Source organism: Gossypium hirsutum, chromosome D09 (assembly GCF_007990345.1).
Source record: "Gossypium hirsutum isolate 1008001.06 chromosome D09, Gossypium_hirsutum_v2.1, whole genome shotgun sequence".
NCBI classification, from domain to species: Eukaryota; Viridiplantae; Streptophyta; class Magnoliopsida; order Malvales; family Malvaceae; genus Gossypium; species Gossypium hirsutum.
Window position 1 is genome coordinate 39,709,992 of NC_053445.1, and position 22,498 is coordinate 39,732,489.

At 33.3% G+C, this 22,498-nt stretch overlaps 2 long non-coding RNA genes across 2 annotated transcripts; one reads left to right on the forward strand and one right to left on the reverse strand.

Annotated features, from left to right (window-relative positions):
* Positions 1–1,569: 1,569 nt before the first annotated feature.
* Positions 1,570–3,702, reverse strand: LOC107891451 (uncharacterized). Its single transcript, XR_001682224.2, has 3 exons — positions 3,456–3,702; positions 2,651–3,337; positions 1,570–1,891 (listed from the first exon to the last, which is right to left on the reverse strand). It is a non-coding gene; the product is annotated as an uncharacterized lncRNA (long non-coding RNA).
* LOC121220883 (uncharacterized) lies at positions 2,939–9,084 on the forward strand. The gene is made up of 3 exons (XR_005918105.1): positions 2,939–3,704; positions 8,033–8,108; positions 8,864–9,084. It is a non-coding gene; the product is annotated as an uncharacterized lncRNA (long non-coding RNA).
* The last annotated feature ends 13,414 nt before the right edge of the window (positions 9,085–22,498 follow it).

Consider the following 22,498-nt stretch of genomic DNA (forward strand, 5'->3'; position numbering starts at 1 on the left):
ATTTAAGGTGTTATTTCTTTTTACTAATTTGATTTTGTAAAAGACGTAAAAATAAAAGTTTGGAGAAATTTTTTAACTGATCAATATGTATTTTTCTTTATTATATTATTGACTTTGTAATTTTAGATATATATTTTTATTACTTTTAAACATTTATCACATTATAAATAAAAAATTAAAATTTTATTAAAATATATAATTAACTAAATATGTTTGATAAAAAACTTATTACACTTATAAATAAGAATTATATTCTATTAAAGACCTTTGTTAAATCAATTATATACTAATGCGTAAAAAATGTTAAAATTTATTATTTTTAACCAAATTCATTTTGTATTATATTTTATTAATTGATTTAAGACCTTTTCTTTTCTAATTTTGTGCGTGTGAATGTGTCAATATATAATTTAAAATATGTGGAAAGTTTAAAGCTTGATAAAATAAAAGTCCCTCAAAGAAATTAAAAATAAATATAAAAAATTAATTTTAATATTATATCTTAAAAAATTTGTTTTGAATTAAGGTAATGATAAAAATATATTAAATGTGATATTTTTATTTTCATTTAATTGAATTTTTTAATTTAATTTAATTAAAATATAAAGAATAATATTTTTTCAAATTTTAGTTTAAAACAAGAATGAAATAATACATTTGGATGTGTCATGTGGTGTGTTGTTATAGGTTGGATGTGCCACATGGCACCTTATAATAAGTTAGAGGCTACAATCAATCTTTTTTTTAACGTTGTTAAGGCTTTAGACCAAATTTGAAAAGAAAAATACTTTTAAGTATTGAAGTGAGAAAATTAATATAGTTCAAAGGCTAAATTGAATATTAATTAAAAAAATTATTAATAATAGTACAATGATTTGATAGAACACAATTTTTAATTTTAATTATTAAACTTAAATTTTCAATAATTTCATATGTTTAAATCTGAATTTAATTTAACTTTTAAACGTACCTAATTTTTAAACCCAAACTTAATTTTTAGTCTAATATTTGTCGAGGATAATTTAACCCTTAAAAATTCTACTAGACACATGCCCTAATAGCCTAAAGACAATTTGTATAGTACCGTCACATTAGGGAGACATTTGTGAAAAAAGAAAAAAGAAATGGACTAAATTGCAACTATTTAGCTTCTTTATAACTAAGGACATTGATGTATTCTAGAAGAATGAAAGAATAAAAATGCTCCATATATGAAAATATTTTTAGTACAGAATTAAACTTGAGAAATGAGAATTAAAATAATATAAAAGAATTTTGGTACAGAATAAAATATAAATATTTAAATTTTTATGATCTAAATTATTAATCTATAATATTTGGACTATAAATTCTTAAGATGCAGCAAAAGCACAAAAACAATCAAATTCTCTAATACACTAATGATGAATTTTCATAAATTTGAATTATTGATATATATCCTTTTCATATAAATTAAAAATTATTTTTTGTATAAAAATAATGAAGATTACGATAAATTGAAAATTATGTCAATTTTTTTCGAATCTATTCGTTAGCTTCTTTAAGATATTGATTGATCCATGCACCAACTTAACCATCTCAAAATCTTTCATCACTACTTTAATATCATTAAGAGTGCCTTTCCGCCTTTTGTCTTTGCTTGTTCATACATATACAAAAGAATCAAATAGAGAAGAAAGAGTAACAATTAAAGGTTAAAATTTTAAAAATTCTGTATTATACTCTGATGGAGTCTAAAGAGCGAGAGGAAACAGAAAACGGGTAGAGCGATAGTTGACTACCAAAAGGTGGAGTAGCCAATAATCAAGAAGGTGACACAGATGTTGTCATGGAAGTTGTATTGGTCCCAGACAGGCCTAGGTCCTGGAAAGACCACCTCATTGGTACAGGCCTGCGAATCGACGATAAAACAGAAACATCAACTAAAGAAGAGGACGACGATGACTTACATTTACTTGATGAAGATATTGTGAGATCGTCGGTAAACGGCATACTGGCAATTGACTTCTCTAATCGGGTTAATCAATTACTCATAAAAGACATGAAACATACGGTGGTAATAAAACTCTTAGGAAGGAACATTGGATACGCAACTCTACTAAATAAGATTCATTCTCTATGGCGACCGAATCAACCGTTCTGATTAATGGATATTGAAAATGGTTACTACCTGGCTAAGTTCCAAAACCCTGGAGATTTTGAGAGAGTATTAAGTCAGGGGCCCTAGATAGTCTATGGACAGTACCTAACTGTTCAACCTTGGAGCATTGAATTCAGCCCTTTGCAACCCTACTCGAATATGGTCATGGCTTGGATACGGTTACCAAGACTGCCTGGACATATGTACAAAAGGAAAATACTATGGGAAATAGGAGGAATGATAGGAAGGGTTGCAAAATTGGACTTTAATTTTGATAATGGAGTTCGGGGAAAATTTGTAAGAATGGAGATTTACTTCAATCTTGGAAAGGCCCTTATATCTCAAGTTCTAATCAACGGAGTATTGTAGAGAATCGAATACGAATATCTTCCCACGGTATGCTTTTCCTGCAGCCATTATGGACACAGGATATTTGCCCAAAATCGACAACTGAACAACAAGTGCTAAAAGAAAGCATCACTAAAAAAGAAAGAATTCAGGGAACCATACCTGAACTAGGGAAAAGCAATTTCACAACTAGCTCCGACACCTATGGTCCATGGATGCTCGTTGAAAAATGAGATCGACGATGGTCAAAAGAGAGGAAGACCATTAACGGAGCAGCCAGAGAGAAGACGCAAGAAAATATACGGTTTTAACTTCTAGAAACCCTAAATGATAAAATGGGTCCGCATGAGAGTAGGCCCACTAAGGAAACCAACCTGACCCAAAAGGAGTTAGAGTTTGTGGTGGAACAAATAGCTGCAAAAAAAGGAACCTCCCCCACAAGCCAATTTCAACAAAGACCTGGTAAGGAGATTATAACTCCCCCAGGCTTAAGCAAACAGAATCAGACCAGAAAGAAATTGCACAACGCACTCTCTAAAGGAGACCAGAATGGGCTTAACCTAGAGAAACAAGGCCAATTAGGCCCGATGCAACTTGAACTTAGAACAAGTAAGGAAAAAGAAACAAATGACCACGTTTGGGAAGAAACACAAACAGTGTTTACCTCGTCATAACGGCAATCAAAAGGAGAACCGGTGACGGACGCGACGGAGGTCAAAGCACATAGTGTGATGCAAGGGAGACAAATCGTAGGGGAAACCCATGGCACACAACCAACAGCAAAATTGGAGCCACACCCTAGCCATCGTTTCAATGCCAAAAGTCTGCTGGAGGTTTCGATAACCCCATCTAATGGAGTATTAGATTCAACCAAACATTCAGTAATGTTTCAAGAATCTGGTACCCTCGGGGAAAAACAAGAGGAGCATTTAACACATAAAAATGCTATGGGGTGACGAAAGAATACCTTTACCGTGCGCACCAGTGGGGGAAAATTGAATGGAAACACGAAGGGCCAAAAACTCAAAAGAACTATTCGAGATAAAGGAAGCCCCTTCAAAGTCACATCTCTCAAAGTCCCATTGGTAGAATCGATTACTAACATGGTATAACTATTGCAAGAACAAGTTAAGCAAGGTTTTTTCAACAAAGCAAATGAGGAAGGAGCCGGGTGTGAAGACAGCAAGGACGCCACACGGTAGCAAAACTAGATTGGGTATGATCTTTCGAATCTTTCATAATGAATTCTAATTTTAATTTATCACTTTTCGTTTGGAATTGTTAAGGATGCATAAGTGCTAAATTGTCACGCATCTTTAGAGAGTATAATATAGATTTTAGACCAGACATTGTAAGCCTTCTAGAACCAAATGTGAGTGGTAGCAACGCGGATGAAATAATTGCTAAATTAGGATTTCACCGCTCTCGTCGAATTAAAGCGAGAGGTTTTTCTAGTGGAATTTGGATTGGTTGGAGAGATACAATCCAATTTGAAATAATCCAAAACCATCCCCAATTTATTCTTGTAAAAATATATAATCGGGGACTAATACAACCCATCCTAATTGTTATTGCCTACGGAAGCCCCAACCCCACTAACAGGAAGAGTTTATAGGAAGCTTTAAAAGCAACTATACCGTCTGATCGTACCCCTTGGATGGCATTAGGAGATTTTAACGTGATTCTCTCCGAAGAAAACAAAAAAAATGGTAGCACCATAGGAAAAATGTGCCCGCACTTCGGAGAATTCATGGAATCCAAAAGCCTACAAGACTTGGAATTCCAAGGACCCTCGTTTACTTGGCAACGAGAAGAAGTCTTCGAAAGATTAGATCGAGCGATAGGTAATAAAGCTTAGTGTCAATCATTTCCTCATTGCTTAGCAACACATCTCACTCCAATTAAATTCGACCATAGGCCGTTGCTTGTAAACATTGCCCCAGACTTTAAACTCTCTAAAGGACGGCCTTTCAGGTTTCTCGCTGGATGGACACAACGCCAAGACTTCCCAAACATAGTTAAAAATTCATGAAACTATAGTGGAGACATGTACAACTCCTTAAATCAGCTCACTGTAGGTCTTAAAGTTTGGAACAAAAATGTATACGGGCACATTGGATTTCGCAAATAGAAACTAATGAAATATTTAAGCTCGATACAAATGAAACTTGAAAGATCATATTCGTATTCCCTAGCCCAGAAAGAAATGAACATTAGAGAATAACTAGAAAATGTTCTTAGTCATGAGGAACTATTGTGGAAGCAAATATCCAGATGCGGCTGGCTCAAACTAGAGGATAGGAATACAAAATTCTTCCACAGTTGTGCAATGCACAGAAGGAATATTAATCGTATTACTGCACTCCGCAACATAAACGGAGACTGGTTGTATGACCCAGAAGACATACAAGAAGAAGCTGTTAATTACTTTCAAAAATTATATGGTGAAAAGCCAAGTAGATTAGAAAAAGCTACCCCAAGTCGCTTCCCTCCATTAGAAAATAGTGACATTGATTTTTTTACAAAAAGAAGTCACGAATGAAGAAATCAAAACAACACTATTTGATATGGCTCCCCTAAAAGCACCTGGAAGTGATGGATATCGCGTATTTTTCTTTCAAAACCAATGGGATAACACAGGAGGAGCAGTATGTGCTTGGGCCAAAGATGTATTCAATGGGCGACCCATCGACCAAGAACTTAACAACACATTAATTATCCTAATCCCAAAGATTGCTCAGCCCGAAGAAATATCTCAATTTAGACCAATAAGCCTTGTAACGTCCTTTACAAACTAGTCATGAAAGTAATAGCCAATAGATTCAATAGCCTTCTCTAAAATCATCTTACAAGAACCAGTGGGATTCATCACCGGAAGGAACATCACCGATAACATCATCATAGCACAAAAGGTCATCCACTCGATGCGTGGAAAAAATAAGAAATAGATGGCGATTAAAATTGACTTGGAAAAATATTATAACAGAGTCAGTTAGGATTTCATTAGAAAATCTATCCAAGCTGCTAGAATTCTAGATTATCTACGAAAAGTTATTATGTCATCCATCACAACGGCTACTATGCAAGTCTTATGGAATGAGGTACCCACTGAAAAATTTAAATCTGCAAGAGGAGTAAGACAATGTTGCCCTTTAATTATCATCTTATTTATTCGTTTTATGCATGGAATGGCTAGGGCATAGCTTTCAAGCCTCCATTTCTTCGAGAGATTGGGTCCCTGTAAAATTATCCAAAACTGAACCCAACTTTTCATATTTATTCTTCGTGGATGATTTGGTAATTTTCTCAAAAGCAGATATCAAACATGGCATGCTGCTAAAGAACATTCTTGACCAGTTCTGCAGTTTTTCAGGACACTGTGTCAACATAAGAAAAACTAACATATTTTTTTCAAAAGGAGTAGCAGAAGACTTAAGCGATAGACTTAGTAGGATCTTGGGGTACCAGAAAGTATAAGAATTAGGCAAATATTTAGGTATCCTTTTACTCCACAAAAGAATCTCTAAATCTACAGTACAATTTGTGATAAAAAAGGTCCGATCAAAATTATGCAATTGGGACGCAAAGCAACTATCCATGGCAGGATGCTTTACCCTTATACAATCGGTTCTCTTAACTATTCCTAATTTTTTCATGCAATCAATGGAAATTCTAAAAAGGGTGTGCGATGAAATTGAACACCTAGCAAGACAGTTCATTTGGGGATCCAACACGGGAGGTAGGAAGTTAGCACTTGTTGATTGTGGGACAATATGCCAACCCCGTACATGTGGTGGTCTAGGCCTAAGACGTTTACAAGACCAAAACAAATCCTTCTTGTTAAAATTAGGAATTAATCTCATCTCCAACCAAAATGCCTTATGGACCCGTGTGTTACATTCAAAATATGGAATGAAAAAGTTAATTCCAGAGAGTATAGGAAAAAGAAATAGTTCTGCACTATGGAAAGCAATTGAGAAGGTTAGGCCTATATTAAAAGACAACCTATGATGGTTGATTAAAGCTGGAGCAGAAGTCTGCTGTTGGAAAGACAATTGGATTCCTACAGTTGGGCCACTGATCAAACATGTTCAAAATCCGAATAGACCAACAGATGATTGTTTGCTCAAGGACATGATAATAGCGGAAGGGGTCTGAAACCTAGAAGCATGCAGAGAAAACTTAGCAGACGAAATAGTACAAAAAATTATAGACATACCTCCCCCACATCATTTAGCAGGGCCCAATATTAGATGGACTCCTGCCTCTACTGGAAAATTCTCGATAAAAAATGCATACCAAATGATAACAAAAAATTCATGGAATACTCGAGACACTAGGTGGAAGAAAATTTGGAAATATCTAAGTCCCCAACGTATTCGGTTCTTCCTATGGTTAGTTTGCAAACAACGACTGCTCATGTAATGATCCAAAAATTCATGGGCATCGAAAAAGTACATTATCGGGCCTCCGTCTTAGTAAATTGAGTTTGAAAATAATTATTAGAAATATTTATTAGACTAGTTGTATGTTTAATTAGGTTTTAAATGGATGAATTTAGCTTAATTAAGAGTAATTAGTAAAAAGGATTAAATTACAATAGAAGTGAAAGTTTAATTATATATTAAAATAAAATATGAGGGACTAAATAGGTAAATAAGCCAATGGCTTAAGTTTAGACGACAATAGATGGAAAAATCTTAGATTTTTTCTTGATTTATATTATAAAAATATTATTAAATTAAAATATTATAAATTATATTAATTAAAATTAAGATAATATATTATAAGGAACAAATAAGATAAAGACAATTGTGTGGTGATAAAATAATACATGTGTAAAATATATAAAAACACTCTTGTAATAAAAATAAAACATTTTCTTATAATTTAAGTAAAAGATATTTGTGAATAAAATATTATTATATGATTATAATAATATATTATTATTAACTAATGCATAAAATTAAACAAATGAAATAAAAGAATAGAAAAAGAGAAACAGAATAGCTAAAAAGAAACAGAGAACAGACGAAAAAGAAAGAAAGGAAAGGGGAAATAAAAATAAAAGGGAAAACTAGGGATTTGAAGCTTGAAGTTTAATAGGTAAGCTAAATCAAGTCTTTTCTCATAAATTTGGTGTTTTTGGAATCCTAGAGTGAAATACTCTTGTATTTAAGTTGAAAATTTGAAAGTTAATAGATTTTTGAGTAGGGTTTATGTTGAATAAATGATGGAATTGAGGGTTTATTTGATTGAGTTTCTAGTTAGAGTTGATAAAAGGATTAAATTGTGAACTAAACTAGAAGTTTTGAATTTTAGGGATTAAATTGAAATAAATTCGAAATTATAAAAATATGATAAAAATTAGATAGTTAAATGTGAGTTTGGTAGGAAATTAAGTAGTAAAAAGGTATGGATTGAGAAAGAAAAATATATAGGTTAGTTAGGATTAAATTAGAATTAAAGTAAAAGTTAGATAAAAATTTCAGCAATTAAATTGTTTTGTGCTAATGATTGTGAAATTATTTTAATTGTCCATAGCTAATATCGAGCCTGAAGCATCGGCCCAAAAAGGAAAAGAAAAGATTGTTGAGGATTAAATCCGAAGAGAATTCCGGTTTGTATTACTATAATTCAAATTATTTATTATTTGATGTTGAATTTAAATTATGTGTATGGTAAGCATATAATAAGGTAAGTAACTTTATTGAATTGAATTTGAAAAAAATTAAATTGACTAAGGAAAATATGTGTTGGTATTGAACTGTGTTTTACTTAGTGAAGGGAAAAAGTATAATTGATATTGAAAATGAATTCTTGAAATAAAAGTGAAAATTAGATTGTGAAATTTATATATCCTATTAACTAATCGGGCTGAGTCGGATATAATTGGCATGCCATAGGATTTAGAAGAGTACGGGATTTATCGGCTTTGCCGATCAGACACTTTATGTGTCGTATCAAGCACCTCGTGTGTCGTTACAGGCACTTAAGTGTCGTATACTGATCAGGTACTATGTACAGTTTTAGGCACAATGTGCCGTACTGGTGTGTTTGGGTTGGAATCTGTGTATCCGCCAAAGTCCAGATTGTTAATAGGGTGAATAATTGAAATGAGAAAATCAAATGAATTTGATCGATAGCCGTATTGAATATGAGAAATTTTAAAATTATGATAGGTGATTGAGATTGAAGAATAGCTTAATATTGTATTGTTGTTGTCAAATAATGAAAATTTATGAATAAATTGATATTTAAGAAATTGGAGAGTTACATGCTTGGTAATTATAATTCTTTATTTCTATTATAATTTGAATTATAGTAATACCACTGAGTATATAATACTCAGCGTACGGTTGTTTCCATGCGCAGGTTGAAAAGGGGTTAGAGTCTCGGTTCAGCATCCAGGACAATCTCGACTCCTGCATAGAGATTTTGGTGATGTTTTCTTCCTTAAATGAAAGTGGCATGTACATAAGAATTATGATGGTTATTTTGGTATGTTATATAGTTTTGTTGTAAAGTAAGATATTATGTGTTTTGATGATTATATTAGTAAAATGGTAGAAGTCCTTTATGGCATTGGTATCAAATTGAAATGGCTTGATTAGTTTTATGTGTTAATTAGAAATGATAATAGGATTTTTATTAATTAAGTTGTTATGTCAATATGTCAAGTAAGATTTAAGTAAATAAATGCCTTGGTTGAAATACTGGAATTGGGTTGCTTATGTTTTGAAATTTTGCAGGGGCTTTTATGAAAAAATAAGTAGAAATGCTGCCGAAATTTTTATAAAAAAAATGAAAATGAATGGAGTCAATTAGTGAAATTTATATGTATTTATGAATTATTTTAATATGTTGGTTATTTATTTGTAAATTGTTTGATATGTCGGTAATGCCTCGTAACCCTGTTTCGACGACGGTTTGGGGTTAGGGGGTGTTACAGCTCACCAATTTAGAAAGAGCACGAAGAGGGCTCAGCCACAACACCTCTTGCCCGGTCTGTCAACATAACACAAAAGATGTTCTACACATTCTTAGAAACTGCCCGACAACTAAAGAAGTTTGGTTAAACATTGTCCCTCTAAGCTGACAAACCCAATTCTTTTCAAGTAATATTTTTGAATGGGTGAAGGAAAGTTTAAGACATCACGAGTGGCTGACATGGGCTAAAGCTTACTGGCCCACCCTTTTTAGGCTACTAGCATAGCGTATATAGAAGAATAGGAACCTATTTGTCTTTCAAGGTTTAACATGGAGTTTAGCATAGACCATCAAGATTTCTATTTGTTAAGCAAGACAGTATACCAACTCTCATGCATGGGATTCATCTCAAGATTTAAATAAATAATTCGAGCAGAACTTAGAAACAGTTGTTGAGTAAAGACGTAGATTTAGGCTTTGTTTTTCTTTTAATTTAGCTTGTTTTTTCACCAAAAAAAATAGATAAGAGAGATTATTGCCTAGAGTTGGTATTGCACATAAAGTCTTCTACAAACTAGAATCATATTGTTGTTCCTATCCTCAACCATCGTTGCACATCCAAAGCTTTCATTTCTCCTCCTCTTTTGATTAATAGGGACAAATTCCTTTGAAACTCATTTCCTTTATCCTCCCTAAGCTTTGTCAACTTGTGATTATCAGCTCTTATGTCACTCGAGACCATGCAAGTTCCTTCTCTCCCAAAAGACATAAATTTCTAATAAATCACGGTGTCTTGCCCAATTTAGGTTTAAGATCCTCGAATGTTGCTTCATTTCTTTCCTTCCAAATTCCGTATAAATGAAGATAAAAGAACTCTCTTGCTTCCTTGGCACCAAGATCCTCCATCATTAGTCATTTAGAAATCCATTTCAAAACAATATTGAGACTAAAAGCTTGTATTCTCAAAGAAAGTGGTCCACCAAATCAGATTGTCCTAGCAAACTCATAATTAACAATAATATGCTTCATAGATTCTGAGTGCATGTAGCTTAGAGGGCATTCAACTGTAACATAAACATTTCTCCTGATTAGCTCATCCCTTATTGGAATGCTTCCATGGCATATCATCCAAAGGAACACAATAATCTTGTAAGGGAGATTGAGTTTCCATGGATTAGACCACTTGATTTGATGTGGTCTCCCTTGACTCCCTCAAAGTTGTTGTAATTCCAAAGATAATTTAATAAAAAATTTCTCATTAAATTCAAATTTCCGAATAAATTTGTCTTTCCCTCCCAAAATATAAAAAGTCCTACTCATGATCTCTTGCCTAGGTTATCACCCAATGCGGTCTGATTTTTTTGTAAGCCTATAATATGCCATTATTAAGCATTAAGTCTCGACCATTATTATGCATTTTGCATGATCCTTAAGTAAAATATTGCATTTTAGTTTAGATTGCTTATTTTGAATCTCATTTGCATTTATTCATCTTTTTTTTCCCTTTATTTTATGTATTTTTCAATAATTAAATTTTAATCAAGTGTTTTTGAGGTTGAAATAGGTGCACGAAAGCTTGAAGCTAGAGTTTTGAAATCATCGAAAGATTAGACAAAGAACCGAGGCAAAGCATATTCGAAAATGAAGAGTTTGGAGCCCCGACACAGCAATTTGGTGTCCCACACACGAGCAGCAGCGCCCCAACCTTAGCTGACACCCCAACATGAGAAGCGAAGCACCTACGTTAGCACCCCCGTGCCGAATCACTTCATTTTAACTTGAAGTTTCGCTTCATCATCAAGTGAATCAAATGAACTAATTCTAGGATCACTTGTACGTTTATTGAAAGTATAAAAAAAGTTATCATATCTTTATGAGGTATTTGCACAATTAATAAGTGTTGCGTGTAGTGATAAAGTATATTGCATTCTCAAAAATAAAATAGAGTAATCACGAATCTCGAACATAAATAATAAAACAAATATGAAAAGAAAAAAAAGTATTTGCATAATTACGTTCTTGACTTAATTTAGTAAAACAGATAGTTTGGGTTTTGGTTTACCGAAGAAAACCCCGCTTTTGGTCTCCATTTCTTTCAAGAAAAAGGCAAATTATAATAGTAGCAGTTGTATATAATAAATAAAGATAAAATTACTGAAATCGCCAAATGAAACCTCATCAATCATCACCCAAATTAGAAGTAGAGATCAAAACCTCGTCAATCATAATCATGGGTCAGGTAGACAGGCTGGGCCAGCCTACAACAGCTGGACCTCCATGTTAGAGATAAAGAAATACTAAGCCAAGCATATACGAAAAGAATTTGACAGGGTTAAGTTGAGTGGGCACATTTTCCATGAAACTTGCTTATCCATCCGATCACGTAAGTTGAAGATTCGAATTTAAATGAAGCTTGAGTCGAGAATTTTTATTTATTAAACAGTGGTTGACCAAGAATAGATTGATCATAAAAGTAAAACACTACTTCCTTGATCATCACAGCAATATCTGCACATGACGTTAGATCATATTAACCAAATGACAGCCGAAAATTAGACCCAACAAGTCGTGTATTTGTGTCTCAATTCCGTACACCTTGATAGCAGCCAAGAATCCAGTAACAGCCAGTTAATATACCGAAGTGCAGACTGAAATGGAAAGCTCAACGAGCATAGATAGCAGACCCTCTCGTGGTCTTGAGAGAGACTGCACCATCAGCTTTAAATACTAACACTGCTTTTCGGACTTAAGTTCAAACAAAACTAAAGTAAAATTTAGGAGTTTGATGAGCGTGACACCACAAAATTATGCTATCAATTGTTTTTAAGACTAACGAGTTTGATGGGTGTGGCTATATAAAAATATATATATTGATAAGAAACATGTCATTATATGTCTATATAAGAAATTTTGATCTTTGGAAGTAATGACTACCGTATTAAGTCCACAAAGAATATGTTAATTGAAAGGTTTGAAATTAAAGTTTTGGGTGTTGCAAATATTGTATTAAGAATAAAAATTTTTAAGATGTCTGGTGGATTTTATCTCAATCTCACACAAATCTTCTTAAATATGAGAATAGCATTATCAAAACAATGATGAGCTTGAGTTTGAATCAAGAGAGAGAGGAATACACCAATTACATGTTTGAGATACAAATTAGGTATTTGGTACTAAAGATTTAAAATCCATAAATGGATATGTTAGACTTGAAGGAGTTCACTGTCGTAGAAATCCTTTATGGATATGTTAATCAACAATTGGAAGGGTTCAGAGTAGTGATATCATTAAACAATTTCTTTTTAATAGAGTTATTTTCATTGACCATGTAAAGCCAAGAGAAAATATTGCAGATCTGCTAACTAGAAGTTTAACAAGAGAGCTTATATATCTAGTTCATTGAAGGGAATAGGCTTATAGCCTTTAAGAGACCAAAATTGATGATGATAACCCTACCTAGTTAACTTGAGAACCCAAGATCTAGCTTCAAAGGGGAAATTAGGTTATATTGCATTTTAGTAGCCCCTGTAAATTATTATCTCTTATATATTATTCCTATGATGAAAATTAAAAGTTTTAATCGCAGAGAAATAAGAATGAGTTGTGCTCTTAATGATTTTCATACCTTGATGTCCAAGTGAGGTATAAATAGAATACTCTTAATGAGAGACATATGGTCGCTTCTTTAGAAATTTCTAATCATTTGTATTCTCTAAAGTACTCATTGAACTAGGAGTTGTTCATTAATAAACACAAATGTGAGAACTAATGAAATCTTAAAGGAGGTTTTGATTTACACTACAGGTTTGTTAGTATTGACTCATGAGAATCCCACATTGAATGGGATTAATTAATTGTGGCCTCACCTTTACCGTATAAGAAGGTTTTAAGCTTTCACTTTGTTTTATTCCAAAATTGTTCTCCCTTCTTATAGGTATACTTTGATATACTTTAGGAAATCCTTTAATTAAGGATTTTATTAGTATGTAAACCTTTGATATTAGTAAAGTTATCATTTGGTGTTGGTGTTGGAAGACGTAGGTAATTTGCTAAACCTTGTAAATTTGAAAGTAGTTATTTGTTGGGTTAATTTGCTACTCTTGGGTAGTCTCAATTTGGATTTGTTGTTCCCAAATTAGTATTGGTGTTCAATTTTGAAGTTACATTTGTGTGGGATATTACTCGATGTCTCCAATAATCGGTTTCAAAGCCTTAGTGAAGAAGTGTGAGATATAAGTATAGTTGTGTGAAAGTGATGTCTAGGAAAAGTTTTGAATGAGAAAGATTTGGCATTTAAAAATGTTTTTATAACCCACCTCTCTTTCATGGGAACTTACTTGGTACACTCACTATACTATTATCAAGTACTTATTATTGAATATTGTTAGTTGGTGTTAAAATGACATTGATGTTGACTTTTAAGCTCATAATCTATATTAATAAGGACAGTAATGTCAAATGCAAAGTTTTCAATGGAGTTGTTTGAGGAAACTGGTCATTTCGACATGTGGTAAGGTAAGGTATTAGACACTTTATTTCAACAAGGTTTAAACATCGCTATTGGATAAGATAAACCTGAAGAAATCGAGAATAATGAATAGAATCCTATCAATCGCTTGACATGTGATATGATTTGATCTTATCTTTTTAGAAGCCAGAAGTATAGCTTCAAGAATAAAACTTCTACATATACGTTGTGGAAAGATATAAAATTATGAGCTTAATCAAATAGTCAAGTATAAATAGATATGAAACCATAATAATTACATATATACCATGGTTGTTTAAACTGGATTAGACTAGTCGATCAGATTGGTTGAACGAAAAACGATTAGGGTATCAATTCGGAGAGAGACATCAGACTGGTTGACTAGTGAATTGGTATAGATTGGTTGAACTAGCGATTGGATTAATTTCTTTAATATTTTTATGAATTGTTAATGATTTATTTAATTAAATTGTATGAACCGATCAAACCGATGACATGATTGATTTCGCCACCAATCTAGTTCTAAAAACAATTATATATACAAACATGTAAGTGTTAATTTATACCATTTGGTCTATAAATAAAAGGAGACATAAAAAGAGACTATTAAATGATTAAAACTTAGATGATTAAGAGTAAATTACATTTAAGGTCACTAAACTATTAATAAGTTTACATTTTAGTCATTTAACTTTAAAAAGTTACAAAATATTCACTAAACTATTTGGAAGTTTTCATCATTAGATTGTTAAGTTTTTTTTATAAGTCCGGCTAACGAGCTCCAAACGATAATTGGTATGATGGATTAGTACTCATCGATGAGTAAAACATACCTTAGATCTAAGTCGAATTGACGATCAGTGTTAAAGATCAAAGAAGAAAGTTGTTTGGTTTTCGATTCGTAGATTCATGACATTTAAAGTTGTTTCATAAAAAAAGTGAATTGTAGAAGAGAAGGGGATATGAGCTTTCGGTTGGTGCAAGCGATGCAAACAGAGAAGGCCATGCAACAACGACTTTAATAGTCTATTAATTTAAATGAAAACTTTTTAATAGTTCAATGACCATTTTGTAACTTTTTGAAGTTGAGTGACCAAAACGTAAACTTACTAATAATTTAATGACCTTGAGTGTAATTTACCCATGATTAAAGCTTAAACGACTACGTACATGGAAAAAGTACTATAGAAACATACAAAATACCATTATTAAATTCTCAAATAATGAACAAGTTTTTTAACCAAAACATTTAACCATTTGATATCAAAGATTATTAAAAGGGGAGGGATCCACTTATACCGATGTAAAACTAAAATAGTTTTACACTATTTCATATCTCTTGTAAGACTAATATTTTAAAGATTTAACCATTGAATTTATCGGTAAAATTGTACTTGCGATGCATATAAAATTTTAAATGAATATGATATTTATATAATATTGATTTAAAATACTATATATTAATATTTATTGAACGGTTAAAAATTTTTTTACATAAAACAAATAGTTATAAAATTTTAATTTACTTCAAATTTAACATGCATGATCTATACTGATGAAATATAAAATATGACTGTTTGATCATAAAAATATTAATCGTACGAAGGATACGAAATAAGGTAAAATTACTTTAGTTTTACACTGGTATAAGTGGATCCCGACCATTTTACCAATAAAGGCCCATTTCCAACTTTATTTCCGGAAATGGGCCACTTTTTTCATTATTTACTAGAATGGGCCGAAAACTCCAAAATGCGTCCACGTAGGAGTATTTTAGGGGAAATTCCAGCAAAACGCGTCCCTAAGGGAGTGATTTGCCATGTCAGCACAAAACGTGTTGACGTGGATGCGCTTTGCTGACATGGCGAAATTGCTCCCTCATGGATGCGTTTTAGCCCGTATTTTTCTAGGGTTAGGGCTATTTGCATGTTTAGTGCCTAAGGTTTGTGGGTTTAGGTTTTTAGGGTTGTAGTGTTAGTGTTTTGTTAAAATAATTTAGGATTTTATTTATTTAGGGTTTAAAAATTTTAAAAAATAAATTAGGGTTTAGAGTTTTTTTTAAAATTAATTAAATTAGGTTTTAAGGGTTTTAAATAAATTAATTAAATTAGGGTTTATGGGTTTTAAATAAATTAATTAAATTAGGGTTTATTTTTTTAAAAAATAATTTTTGTGTTTAGCATTTAGGGTTTTTGTAAAAGGGTTTAGGTTAAAGGTTTAGAGGGGTTTATATTGACAGGAAGGATTTTGTTTTTTTTTCTATAGTAGTTTTAGAAAAATTAATTTTGAGAAGACGGTTCTGAAAAGCTAATGTTAAAAACGCTTCAAATAGGATGCATAATCAGCAAAATTACTGAAAAATCTCCCACGTGGCCGCTCTTTTTCTACAGTAGTTCCTGTAAAAATAATTTTGAGAAGACGGTTCTAAAAAAATAGTGTCAAAAACATTTCAAGCAAGATGCACTGTTAGCAAAATTACTGAAAAAAGTTCTTACGTGGATGCTCTTTTTCTACAGTAGTTCTAGCTTGGCCTTAGGCTATAAATAAGTCAAATTTCATTCTCATGTTGCATAAGTTACAGTAAAAAAAATTAGAGAGGTTAAGCAGAATAAAAATTGAAGATGAGTGAACATATTAGTGTTGTTATTTACTCCATGACACCGAGAACGGCGTTGTTTTTTTATTAGAGAGCACAACGCGACTGGTTTTTAACTAGAACATAGATTTGACAAAACTTCGTAAAAGAATTAGGCGCAAAATCTTCGGAACAATGCCAATGAGAGTTTTGTCTATTAAGTATCAATTTTGTGGTTCGGTTGATCCCGTGACATATGACTCATTTGATATCAAAGGTGGTCGTAGCTTGGAGATAATGGTGCAGACTTATCTCGCTAGTGGATCACCCTATCTTGAGTTATATGTACAATTTTTATCGTCAAATGAAGCATTTGCTACTTCAACATCTACTGCTGTTCGAGAGGAATATACGACCCCTACCCGACACTCCGTTAGTAAAAGGCAGAACATAGAAGCGCCCGTGTTTGGTGGCAGTATGGAATACATAACTCATGCACGACACTCTGTTAGTGGATGAGACATGCGCCTAGTAGGTCGTTGTTCGATGCTGGAAATATGTATTAGGGAATGACATCAACTTCTAGTGATTGGCAATCTACATTTGATTGGGGACATTATGAAACGTCCACAAGAAATGATGATATACTCCATACGACGTCCACAGGTGAGGGGACCTTGTACATTGCAGATGATGGTAGGTTGGATGATAAGTCTAATGTGGATCCACCTCAAGAGCCCAGGCTCGATAGTGTAGAAGTTGTATTATTTTCTGAATCGGAGCTTGTTCCAACCTAACCCGAAGATGGTGAAAAGGGTTTAGATGAAGAAGAAGAAGAATATCCACGATTCAGGGCGTACTTACCTCTAGTCCACATGCATAATGTCGATCTATCGGCAGGTGATGCGTTAGAGTTTTCAGATCTACCACACAGAAGGCGTGACCGTACAAGTTTGTTATTGGATTCAGGTGAATTGGAAGTTGGTAAGGAGTTTTCCAGTAAGGATAATTTTCTTGGTGCATTGAAACAACATAGCATCATGAATGGGGTTACCTACCACGTGGTTAAATCCAAATTCAATAAGTTTGAAGCCAAGTGTGTTGTGCAAGACGGTACATGTTCATGAAAAAACATAGCTTCGGTTAGGAAAAAGACAAGATTGTGGGAGATAAAAAAGTACAAAGGTCAATATACTTGTGTTACCGGTACAGTATCACTAGGTGTTAAGGGTTTTTGAATAATACTGTTATTGCTTAATTTTACATTATTTAACATACTTCATTGACAGGTGTTTCACAAGATCATCCTAAGATGGATTCAGATATGATAGCTAGCTTAATACTACCGATTGTGAAGGAGGATCCCAAGACTTCTGTGTCGATCTTAATTGCCAATATTCGTAGCTAATTGAGGTACACGTTTCTTACCATAAGGCTTGGATAGCTAAGCAGAAGGTGTTGAAAAAGATGCATAGTAAGTAGGACGTTTCATAGAATGAGGTGTGGTAGTGGTGTCAGGTGCTGGAGATGTACGTTCCAAGTTGCATAACAGACCTTGAAACAGGCCCTGCGTACTACAACAACTGCTTGCTTCGTGGATGCCAAGTGGTCAAGCGTCTATTTTGGAGCTTTAAGTAATATCAGGACGCATTTGTATATTAAGCGTCTATTTTGGAGCTTTAAGTAATATCATAACGCATTGTGTACTAAAAGCCATTGGTACAAATTGACGATACCTTTATGTATGGTAGATATACCCATCGGCTATCACTAGCTGTGGCACAAGATGGCGGTGAGAGAATCCTTCCAATTGCGTTTGCAATAACACTAGAGGAGTCAGATGATGACTGAGATTTCTTTCTTTCTAGGTTGAGGAGGCATGTCTACCCCAACTTGATATCTGTGTTATATCAGATTGGGACACTGGAATACTAGCCATAATTGAACGATAATGAAGCCTATGGGATTGCACACACCATCGGTATTGTCTAATGCACGTTACGTCTAACTACTACGGGCAATATCGATCTACCACTGAACGACGGCAAGTGACTAATATGGATATTTAATCTCTATTAATATAATTTTATTTGTAATATTCAATTTATTCTGAATGGAATAGCGGTATGTAATTTTCGCTATCAACTTATATTGACAGGGTACGAGATCAATAAGGACCGCTTTCATGAGATGTTGGCGATTTTGTGGTCAGTTAACGATTAAGGAGCAGACTACCTCTGTAACATACATTTCTATCAGTGGACACAAGCATACGACGACGACCTACGATATGGTCATATGACCTCAAACCTAGCTGAATACATAAATTTTGTTTTAAAAGGAACGCGTCATTTGTCGATAACCTTGGTTGTGCGAGAGACATATTTTCCTGTGGCGGCACTATTTCCAAAGCTAGCAGCAAGTTATAAGGCCAAATGCAATGAGGCCATGTATGGTGCCGAAAAGTATTGCAAGAAATTAACAAGGCGAAGGCGTGGGCCAATACCATGCACACAGTGTGTCACGATCGCGACAACCTATGTTTTATGTGACAGAGTTTGACAGATCGAACCAAGGTATTACCGATTGATAACATCGTGTATATCTGAGAAAAAAGACTTGCGACTGTGGGACATTTGACGCACTTCATTATCCATGCGCTCATGCAATTGCTGCTTGTCAGAATCTTTGTTTGGATCTCACGAGCTATGTTGACGAAGTGTACAAAATATAATACATGTACAATGTGTAGAGACATGTATTCCCACCAGTCCGAGATGAACGTAAGTGGCCGTCTTTATCGCTTGCTCTATTTAAGTTGTTATCAGATAGATAATTGAGTCACAAACTAAAAGGTCGACCTTGCTCGAGTAGAATACGTGATAATATAGATATCTAGAAAAGAACGAACAACAGAAGTTGTGCGGATGGTATAGGAACCCAGGTCATACAATTCGAGCATGTCCAAATCGAAATAGTTGATAATTGCTTAAATGAAACTATGTTGTATTATTTTTATTGTCTTATTCAAAAGAACTTCTATTTTATTAAATAGGAAAAAATATAAAAACAATTTACTATTAAAATATTCAAAACAATTTTTATTTTATTAAATGAAACAATATAAAAATAGTTTATACAAATATATTAAAAAAATCAATATATGTGCCAATCGGAATCAGTTCCACATGGGGGTGGTCGACGGTTACGCGTTGAATTCCTTCTTGGTTCAGCTTTCGGCAGGGTTGTGGTTGCTCTGGCGGAGGTTGTGGTTGTTTTGGTTGTGGGTGTTGGGAGGATGACCCACCTTGAAAGAATAGAGAATGCGGAGGTGTTTGCATCACCCATGGCGGAGGTGTTTGAATCTCATAAGGCGATGGGGATTGAAAATGAGATGAGCTCCCCGACGGTGCCTCATGCGATCCCTCCTGCGACGATGGCCTATATATCGTCGGTTGAGTCGGAGTCATCAGGAAAGGATATGCACCCGACCATGCATTCTAATCTGGCATAGAACTGGGAAAAATGAAACATATAAGGGTTAGGATACATATAAGGGCTAGGATACACACCTGGCATTATCTGAATGGGCTGTGGTATGGGTGTTGTCGCTTAAGGCATTGGGCCCGGTGATTGTATGGGCACTGTTGATGGGCCCGTGCCGTCATCCATTCTCATTTGATTTAAAAGGCCCCACCGTTCCCTTTCGACACGAATTTGCTCACACATCTGCTTTTCCAAGAGTAAATATGGCTTGTTATGGATCCTAAACCATGACATGTAATTCAGCGTACAAGCTAACTCTAGAATGATGATCAATTCACGAGTAGGTATATGATCATACCGATTTTCCCAAATGTCGATATATTCTATGAAGAATATCAGTCAATTCATATTCGATTACCGTAAGTAAATTTTGTGCTCACCATCGAGCACCTCAGGTGTCACGAGAATCGGTTGTCGGAATCTAAATTGTTGCAACACTCTATCCGTCTGGTGCATATCGACAGTAGTATAGTTGACCAATGGGACCTTAACATGCCAAATATTTAGATTTTGAAAGAATTCATCCGGAATTACTGCCCAAATTATCGGATCCTCGTATGGTGTCCATTGAAACTATATGAATGTGATAAAAATATTAGTTATATACATAATACTAAATATTAAATATGAAACGATTATGTTATGTATATATATTATTTAATACTTACATGCGCTTCCGACTGTTGGTCTAATATAAGTCGTATATCTTCAAGAGTAGTAGGTATTCCAGCATGACTTACCGAATGTTTCCACCTAGTTAAATAAATTTTTAGCATAAAATTATATTTTAAATATATGTAATAATTGTAATATCTAATATAAATTTTACATTGTTATGAGTGAGAATGTATATGGGTATTTTATTCGAGGACGTAAAAATGGAAAGTTAAACCAAGCCCATGATTGTAGTAGTGATAGGGAACCTCCGATTTTGGCTTTATTTGGTGGCGTCGCCCCACACATCTCCCAGTACAATGTCGCAACACGGTAGACCCTCAACTAAGTTCGTCAACTGCTCTAAAACCAACGAGTTCTAGTAGCCACCTCAGATGTACGAGGTTTCGTGATAAGTCCAGCATCAGATAACCTCTAATGATCTCAAGGATATATGCCCGAGCATATCGTATTCTTTCTACTTCAGTCGAATCATTAATCGACTCCGAGAATGTGTATCGTAACCAGCCCATCTCAATTCGATCTCCGTAAATATTATCTGGAATCGCACCCAAAAGATCGTAGCATATGTGTAACGACCCAAAATCCGTGGGCACCTGAAAAGTGTGTGTATTATCGGGCCTCCGTCTTAGTGAATTGAGTTCGAAAATAATTATTAGAAGTAATTATGAGTTTAGTTGAGTGATTAATTAGGTATTAATTAAGTGAATTTAGTCTAATTAAGAATGATTAGGAAAAAGGATTAAATTGCAATAGAAGTAAAAGTTTAATTATAGATTAAAAGAAAGTTAAAAGGACTAAATAGACAAATATGCCAAGTCCCATAAATGAGGCGGCGTATGCATTAAATTCAAGATTTTGTTTAAGTTATACATAAATATTATATGTATATAATTATTATAATTATTATAATTATTTATTCAAATGGTAATTTATATTAATTGAATTATTTTATTATGGAATAAATTAAAATTAAGACAAATGTATGGTGAAAAGATGGTACAAGTGTAGTAATATATATACACTTGTATTATAATTATTATTTACTTAAAATTTAAGTAAAAGACATTAATTAATTAAATAATTATATAATGAGATTTTTAATTGATAAACAAATTAAGTAGTGTAAGGTTATGACGTGGTACAAATGTATTAATTATATTTGTTATTAAAATAGATATTTTATAAATAATAATTAATTAAACATAAAAGGAAATAAAAACAAAGCAAAAGAAAAGAAACATAATAGAAAGAACAAAGAAACAGAGAAGCAAACGAAACAGGGGAAAGAAAGAAGAAAAAGAAAGAAAAAGGGAAAATAGGGTTTTTAAAGCTTGGAATTTAATTTGGTAAGTCAATCAAGTCCGAGTCAAGTTAATAGGGATAAATGAAATAAATTTATTGATAAAACTAACTTCGAATGATATAGTATTTGTGAAAAGTGGAATTTGAAATAAAGAAATAAGATTGATAATTAGATATACATAATTAATTGATAGTCTAAAAAGGTTGAATTGTTTACTAGTAATGATAATTGTAATAAAAAGTGTGTGTGTGATTTAATGTATTTAATTATAAATTGAATTATAGTGATACCACTGAGTATATGCATACTCAGCGTACGGTTGTTTCCGTGCGCAGGTTGTAGAAGTCAAGTACTGAACCAGCATCCAAAGCCAGACCCGACTTCAGCAAACTTTTGGTGATTTATATTTTCTTTTGGTAATGTGGCATGTACATAGGATGTGTATAAAGGTTATTATGTTTTAATATAAATGGCTAAAAATGTTAGTAT